Source organism: Carica papaya, chromosome 8 (assembly GCF_054855325.1).
Source record: "Carica papaya isolate Zhongbai chromosome 8, ASM5485532v1, whole genome shotgun sequence".
Lineage (NCBI taxonomy): Eukaryota > Viridiplantae > Streptophyta > Magnoliopsida > Brassicales > Caricaceae > Carica > Carica papaya.
The window spans coordinates 13,564,156-13,573,332 of NC_142316.1; the positions used below are offsets into that span (position 1 = coordinate 13,564,156).

At 36.1% G+C, this 9,177-nt stretch overlaps 1 non-coding gene across 1 annotated transcript; it reads right to left on the minus strand.

The window, feature by feature from the left end:
* Window positions 1–8,751: 8,751 nt before the first annotated feature.
* LOC148241976 (small nucleolar RNA R71) lies at window positions 8,752–8,858 on the minus strand. The gene has a single exon (XR_015815646.1). It is a non-coding gene; the product is annotated as a small nucleolar RNA R71 (small nucleolar RNA).
* Window positions 8,859–9,177: the final 319 nt, after the last annotated feature.

The window sequence follows — 9,177 nt, forward strand, 5'->3', positions numbered from 1 at the left end:
TGAGTTGAGAATAAAAGTGAAAGCTTAGGTTTTTCTTCTTCAATTAGCATTTTGATAATTTAGCTTATCGTATTTCTTGAAGAAGCAGGCCTTTTCAAAAGTCTTGTAGAGGCAAGGAGTGGAGATCAACTTATCGATATGTCTATGGTATTTTGTTTTTCTTATTTTTAAATTCTCTAATTCTTATTTATGCATTCTTATTAGGTATGTAGATTCAAGTAGAGGGAAGGGTTTTATAAGTAGTTAAGTTTTCGTATTGCATACGTTGAATGGGTTATAGAAGTTTATTCGATCCTCCCCATACCCTCTCGCGTCATCTGGTATCAGAGTTTAGACTCTTAAAACCCAAAACTATCCTTATTGTTCTTTAGCATTCTTGTTTCAAATTAACATTTAGAATTTATTTTGATTGTTAATTTGTTTGCATATTACTTGAATCCATTTTTATCTGTTCGTTTTAAGTAATTTTGTGTTTTTCCATTATTCAAATAAATATTCGTAAAAAAAAATCTCAATTGCACCCCATAGGACAATTGAAATGTTGTTTGCATTTTGCGTAACAAAAACAGAATAGTCACCTAACTGGTGATTAAAAAATATTTGAGACATCAAAGGGAGAGTACCTAACCTAACAGGTGTAAGCAAAAAGTTTTGTTTTCATTCTGCACATCATTTATGTTTAATTTTTGAATTGTATTTCTATAGTCTTGCATCAATGTTGCATGAAGAAACTTGACTGGTTGTAGAGCATAGCTAACAAATTAAGGGTAGTGTAGATACACCTTCTGTTTATATCCATCGGGATTAATTGGATCACAATCCATAAGTCCAAATTGTCATTCTTCATGATCTATTTTTTTATCTATTACTGTGCTTTCGCGCCATTATAAAACTAAGTGACTAATTGTAACTAGTTGCTTAACACACAAGAAGTATACTTTTTCCTTTTTCTGTGTCCTTGATTTTGAGTTTTAGTAGAAATCAAATCCTTTTAGGGTTCTTTGTTGTGTCTTAAGGACTAACTTACAAACCCGATAAGTGACTCCGATTCCGAATCAACTCAACAGAAGTAGCTGTGAATTGAGAACTACAAGGTAAACACGAGCAAAGGTAAGGAAGTGTTATTATTTCACTAACCTTTGTCTTTACAGGAACTCAATAATGTCTCACTAAACCACCAATAACCAACTTATAAAAATATAAGAAAGGGTCCTGAGTATGTTCACTCAGCTAAGTGTCTGATTGGAAAACGTGATCACCACATGGATAATTTGGAATGAGGCGATGACCACAGTTGCACTCGACACAAAATAGTGTGGAAAGAGACAAGATCTTAAGGCGACGAAGTTAGTGACAGAAAGGGAGGTCGTCGCGAAGAAGCAAATGAAGACCTCCATGACATTAAGTTCAAAATACTAGCCTTTCAAGGAAAGAATGATCGTAAGGCCTATCTTAAGTGGGAGTGAAAAGTTGATTATATCTTTCACTACCACAATTATAATGAGGAGAAGAAGCTCAAGTTGGCCACACTTGAAGTTACCGACTATGCCTCAGTGTGGTGGGATCCGTTAGCCTGTCTTTGAGAACAAAAGGGAAACTTACCAATCACCACTTGGAGAGAATTAAGATCCATTATGAGGAAATGGTTTGTACCAACCAATTTCAATAGGGACATTAATATGAAATTACAGTGCTTAACTCAAGGCACTAAATCAATGGAAGAATACTACAAGGAAATGGAAATAACCATGATTAGGACTCAAATAGACAGATAGCCAGAAGCCACCATGGTTCGATTCTTGGAGGGCCTAAATAAGGAGATAACCAGTATCCTAAAACTTTAAAATTATGTCGATCTGGAGAGATGGTACACAAGGCTATGAAGATTGAAAGAAAACTAAAAAGTAGAGGAACCAACTGTGGGCATGTGAGTAACAATTCCCAAGGTAATAAGAGATAAACTCAAAGGGATGAAGGTAAGAAGGTGGATGATAGTAAAGGAAAATAACTCATTAGAAACCCAACAAGTAATCTTAAGGCACCAGCTATTTGTCAGACTGCTATTAAGTATTTCAAGTGCCTAAGAGTTTGGCATATTGCATCCCAATGTCTTAATCACTGCACCATGATCATCAGAGATGATGAAGATATCATCAACAACCATATGAGTAGTAATGAGTAGGAAGACCTGGCATCAATGGGCGTTAGTAGGGACAATATTACTCAATCAGTATAGGGAGATGTGTTTGTTGCTTAAGGGGCCCTGAACACACAAGTTAAACCCAAAGACAATGATAAGAGGGAGACTATTTTTTCTTCTTGGTGTCTGGTCAATAAAAAGGTTTGTAGTGTGATAATCGATGGAGACAGTTGTACTAATGTTACAAGCACTTTGCTAGTCAACTGGGTAGGGGCTAACTTGTGAACAACATCCTAGCCCCTACAAGGTACACTACTTGGATGATAGTAAAGAGATCAGTTTCACCAAACAAGTATAAGTTCCCTTTTCCATCAGTAACTATAAAGATTAAATATTGTGTGATGTGGTACCCAAGCAAGTAGGACACTGCTAGGAAGGCCATGGCAATATGATCAAGATGTTAGCCATGCTAGTAAAAAGGACCGGTACTCCATCCGAATGGGATGCCTCACTCATGTTTTGACATTTTTGTCAAGGAGGGATGCCTATGAAGACCTACTGAAAATTAAGAATTCATATGATGATTTCGCTAAAAGACAGAAAGAGGAAGGCAACAGTTTGGACCACACTAAAGATTGTTTCTTCCTTCAAAAATAATTCGAGCATCTCGCCAGCTACCTGGTAAACCTTTTGTCCTCATTAACCTTAGATGAAAAATTTATAATCATTATAGATTTGAGGATGAATCCTCTCGAACAAGGGGGGATGACATGATAGTAGCTGAAGACATGCCTAAACTAGTGGAAGGTAGAAAAAGGACTAGCACTCATGACCTCCCAAGAAACAAAAGGAAGCATTTTCGAAGTGAGTGTACTCGAGTTGACTCTTTTCCCAATCAAGTGTCAAACAGTGAGCTGGAATCCACTAGATAGAAATCCTGACCTAGGAAAAAAAGACAGTAGATGGTGTCAAAGAAGCGAAGGATAACAGACCTCACAGTTAAAAAATGATTCGGCCTGAAAATTTTGAACTAAGAGAATGGCCCAGATGTTATATGGGTACGCACATCCATGGGGTACACATTTGTCGCAATGCACGTACAAGATATTTGCCTATAATGTCCTCCAGTATTATGAGAGACCGTGATGCACAAATTGAAGCGAACATATGCCCCACAAGAAAATAAGAGGCAGGATGGTTCCCTGACACATGGGCGGAGTTTCCCACGTACGAACAAGACCGCTCATATGTTTGTCGAGTGTGCGAGCCAACCCACTCGCCTTGTGCGTGTGCACTAGTACAGGTCGTGTACCCATGCGCACAACATCGCCCTTACACATGGCCTGCATGCCCCACACGCAAAACCAACCGTGCGTATGTAGGCCCATTGGTTAGCCACACGCCAAGCATACAGCCAGGCCAGGCGCGTGCTTAGTAGGCCAACACCCAATGTGCAAACCAAACTTGTGGGCCCGCACCACATGACCCGCATATGGCTTTTGAGTCAACTTGCAACCCACGTTCTAGTTCCCACTTCTTTGAGTTCATATTTGACTCCACCTCCTCATTTTTCACATGCTAAAAGAGGATAATTCCACCATATTTTAATTTTTTTAATGTTATTTTAATGTAAATTCTATCTGTCAGGATTTTTTAGTTAATTAATTTACATTCTAGATTGGGATAGAATATTATTTTATTATTTTTTAAGTGCTTGTAACCATTCAAGATTATCTCGAGAAAAGTTTATATAAAGGCCTTTGCCCATAGGTTGTAAACACATTACAATTTGAGTTGAGAATAAAAAGGAAAGCTTAGGCTTTTCTTCTTCAATAAACATTTTGCTAATTTAGCTTCTCCAAGTTTTTCAAGAAGTAGGAGTCTTTAAAAGTCTTATTGAGCTAATGAGCGGGGATCAACTTATCGGTAAGTCGGTGGTATTTTTTCTCTCTTTATTTTTAAATTCCCTAGTTCTTATTTCCACATGCCTATTCGATATTGTAGATTCAAGTAGAGAAAGGGGTTTTATTGGCAATTAAGTTTCAATATTACATATGTTGAGTGGGTTATAAGAGTTAATTCGATCCTCTTCATATTCTCCCACGTCAGTAGTTGGCCATTTTCAACCAAGTACTGCCCCAATCTTGGAGGGATCAATAGAAATACCCTCACCGAAGACAATGTCCTAGAGAAGTCACTCTATCCGGCTAGAACTTGTACTTACTGAATTTTGCATATACCTTATTCTACCGTAAACTTTCTAAGACATGTGCCAAGTGTATAAAATGATCAACCAAATTATGAGAATAGACAAGTATGTCATCAATGAAGACAATAACATATTTATCTAAAACTGGTCTAAATACCCAGTTTATGAGATCCATAAAGACTATAGGAGCATTTATCAATCCAAATGGCATGACCAGTAACTTATAATGTCTATAACAAAATCAAAAAGCTATGTTGGGTATGTCTTTGGCTTTAATCCATATTTGATGATCGCCTAATTGTAGGTCAACTTTTGAAAAGACTGAGTCACCCTGGAGTTAATCAAACAAATCTTCAATTTTGGGTAATGAATATTTTTTTTTGATAGTTACCCAATTTAAATCATGGTAATCAAAAACCTAGGCATTAAACCATCTTTCTTCTTTATATAAGGGACCGGAGCACCCCATGGCGAAGTACTTGGTTGAATAAACCCTTTGGTCTAGAGTTCCTATAATTGATTACCCAATTCTTATAACTCAGCACAACCCATCTAGTACGGGGCTTTAGAAATACGAAGAGTACTTGGCAATAGGTCGATGGAGAATTGAATTTTTCCTTGCAGAGGCATGCTCGATAACTCATTAAGAAAAATGTCTGAAAAGTCCCTTACAATAGGAATGTTGTGAATGTCAAGTTCAGAGTTCATTTTTCCTAATTCCAAAGAAGACCTAAATTAAGAAAAGAAATTTACAAACTCAATATCTTTAATAACAATTGAAATACCATTATAAAACATAAATTTAAAACATAGTTATTTTATTAATTATTTTCATTTACATTCAGTGAGGAGGCTTCACTATTAGGGGGATGAAATACAACAATCTTATTGAAACAATCAAGGGTAATATGATAAGCAGCTAGCCAATCCATATCCAAAATCACATCAAAGCCTTGGACATCCATAGGTAGAAGATCTACAGCTTGTCCCCAACCTGGAGTCCTAACCCTACAAACTTATACACCAAACTTGATACAAGTAAATCCTTAGCTGGGGTATCAACTTTTATGTTCTTATCTAATGGTACAGGTTTAACAGTAAAATGTTTAGCAAAATTGATAGATATAAAAAAATACACCACACAGGATCAATAAGATCACATGCAAAAGAGTCATAAATAGAAAGCATACCCTTGATGACTACCAGTGTAGCCTTTGCATATGCATGTGCCAATTAATATATAGGGCCCCTGGTAACTGGTTTACAGGGCTGCTGAGGACAATCCTTCATAAAATTTTTTATTTTACCACAATTGTAATAGGCATTGGTAGCCTTATAATAGGGGTGATTGCCATGTCTATTCCCACATTGGTTATATACAGGACAAGAAGGAACAATAGTACTGTTTGATGGTGGGGCAATAATAGGAGTAATTCTTGGTTGCTTAGTAATTGGACCCTGAACTGGCTATTTTCTTTTCAGATTATTAGGAAACTAGAAACCACTAGCTTGTTTGAATATAACAACAAGTAACTACTCTTTTACTTGGGCATTCTTAAGGACCTTTGCATAAATACTTAGCCTAAACAAGATTACGCGATCATATATGTCAACTCTTAGACCTTTTAAAAAATGACAGGCCTTCTTGGCCTCAGTGGAGACCAATTCTAGTACAAATTTGGACAGTTGGAAAAACTTGCCAGCATAGACACTAATTGACATACTACCCTGTCTAAGCTCCTGGAACTCATCACTTTTCTTCTCTCAAACCCATATTGAAAAGAAATTCAATCAAAAGCATCTAAAAATGTATCTCAAGTGATAAGAACAGGTAAAGTATCTTTCTTCAAACGTCACCAATGTTCTACCTCACTAACAAGAACAAAAGTAGCAAGAGGAACCTTCTACTCTTTAATCATGTCTAGAACAAAGAAAATATTTTTTATCTGCATAATCCATCTCATCCATCATAGGATTATAACTACCATCAAAAATAGGTTGAGCTCGGGACTCAAAATATTCTTGGCTATAATCCTATTGTGTGCAATATGATCATCAATTGGGCATTGACGATCAATATTCCGTTAAAGATGCACCTGTTGACCCATGATATGAGTCAAACCTTCTATGGCCCTGAATATCTCTATAAACTCTGCCCGAGTAGGGGCATCCTCAGGGTGTTCAACAAATGATCTTCCACGTGCCATATTTCCTACATAAGAAAAACAACTACTCAAAAAAATAATAAGTATATCTTAAGGTAACTAAGGTTTTCAATTCAACTAATGGTAGTGGTCTAATTTATTGTATCCTAACCTGAAGTTCTGTTATATCAGATGTTCTTAGGATTCTACTCTGATACCACTTATGACGCTCTAATGCCACTTGTGACGCCTTGATGCCAAATGGGCATCAGCGTCCAAAAGAGCACACATAAATTAAATAATTACATTACAACAGAACCATACATCCCATACAATATACAAAAGTTGTATTATGAGGAAATCAGAATATCTTCATTTACTTATAGGGTTCAAAGATGGCCTACATACAAAATAAACAAGGTCTACTCCTTTTTATTCCTCTTGGAAGGAATATAGACTAGCTCTTTAGTAAATTCATTAGAACCTGCATATGGAGGGCTTAGATTTTAGGCGAGTTCCAAAATATTAAGTAAGATAAGCAATAAAAGAGTCATATAATTATGTTTTAAAAATGATCATTAATGCTGAGTTTAAAGAAAATAGTGATATGTTGAACTACTCATGTTGCTAAACAATATATTCATACCATAAAGTTTATGCAGTATCAATTAAACAATCCTTGTATGATGCTCAATATTGTATTCAATGGGTTTGCATAACACACACACATAGGAGTAGACACGTCTTTGAAGTTTTATTACCAGTTTAAAATTTAAATTATGTTACACTAATTACAATCCTACGCACACAACCGCTTACATTTATTTTCGAGGGAAAATGATGAGTGAGTTTTATACTCATTATTTAGATACTTTTATTATATCTTTATTATAATTTTATTTTATCTTTATTATACTTTTATTGGTTTTTGAGAATTTATTTTCAGATTTATGCTTGGTTTTGTGTTTGTTTTCTTAAGCTGAGAAGAACATTGGGCACAAAGTAATTAGAAGGAATTTGAAAGCAAATTTTGGCCAATTGTAGATCAAGAATTAAGCTGGGGATAGAATGATCAGCGTCTCGATGGTAGATTGTGTTGTAGGGACACTGGAGCTAAAGAAAAAAGAAGAAAACATAATAATCAGTGTCACGACGGTGGATTATGGCGTCGTAATGCCATGAGCTGAAGAAAAAGGAAGAGAACAGAATGTCTAATGTCGCAATGGTGGCTTGTGGTGCCACGATGCTCTAAGGTCGACACCATTCTAGACTTGGCGTCACAATGTCAGGTTCTCACTGTCGCAACGCTAGCGCGAGAAATTCTAAATTATGAAATTTTTATTCCTAATTATGCCCTTACGAACTAATGAGTATAAATAAAAAAGTTTAGGGTTATGATCTGGACCAATTTAGAGGGAGAAAAGAGAGAGAAAGAAGAAGAAGATTTGATTCGGAAATGCAATTTCAGCTTCTAAACTCATCTTCAATCCCAGTTTTGGTAGTTAATAATAATCAGTCTTTGTCGGATCGACAATCTTACTCTATCACTTTATTACTTGTTAATGATATTGTGCACTTGTAATATTTTCCATGACAAGTTTTTAGCATTGCTGCCAGGAACTGATTTTTTATTATTAATATCGACATCAAGTAACTTTAGTTTTAATTTGAATTATATTTTTTGTTATTTATGGTTGTTCACACTTTGATTCCTCATGTGTTTTCCTCGGTTCATGAGACATTTTAGAGGTGAGATTTTAATTCCTCTTGACTCTGAAATTAAGCAAATTTGTCGTTGTAATAGAAAAAAAAAAAGGAGAAACACTTCTAGATAACCTTAAAAAGCCATGGCTGACGCTAGAGACAATCTAGAAGTTGTGAACAACCAAAATAATCGGGCACTTAGAAACTAGGCTATGCCCATGGTTAATGGGGCTACTTCTACCATTCAACGCCCCACAGTTGATGCTAATAATTTCAAGATCAAACTTTCTATCATACAGATGGTGGAAGCTAATCAATTTAGTGGTTTACCTAATGATGATCTCAATGCTCACATAGCCACTTTTCTCAAAATTTGTGAAACATTTAAACACAACAATCTCTCAACTGATGCAATTAGACTGAGATTGTTCCTATTCTCATTGTGAGACAAGGTTGAGAGTTGGTTGAACTCTTTATCGACTAGATCGATCACTACATGGAATATCATTGCTGAGAAATTTTTGGCCAAATTCTTTCCACCAGCCAAAATAGTAAAGATGAGGAATGAGACCACTACTTTTGTCTAGTACGACATGGAGTCTTTTTATAAAGCCTAGGAGAGATTTAAGGATATGATGAGTAGATGCCCACATCATGGACTTCCTGAATGATTACATGTCCAAGCTTTTTACGATGGCTTGGGAAATTCAACCAGAACTTTAGCTGATACAACCGATAGAGGAGCTCGAATGAGTAAAACACACAAAGAAGCCTATGCTTTGCTAGAGGAGATGGTAACTAATGCTTATCAATGGGCAACTGAGCGTAATAAACTAAAGAGAGCTCTGGAAATTCGTGAGGTAAATGCTCTCACCGCTCTCACTGCTCAAGTTGCCACTTTATCAAGGCAACTCAGTTTTTTAACTGGTAATGCTAGTGCTATTCACACTCCACCAGAGGTTTGTGACTTATTTAATGGA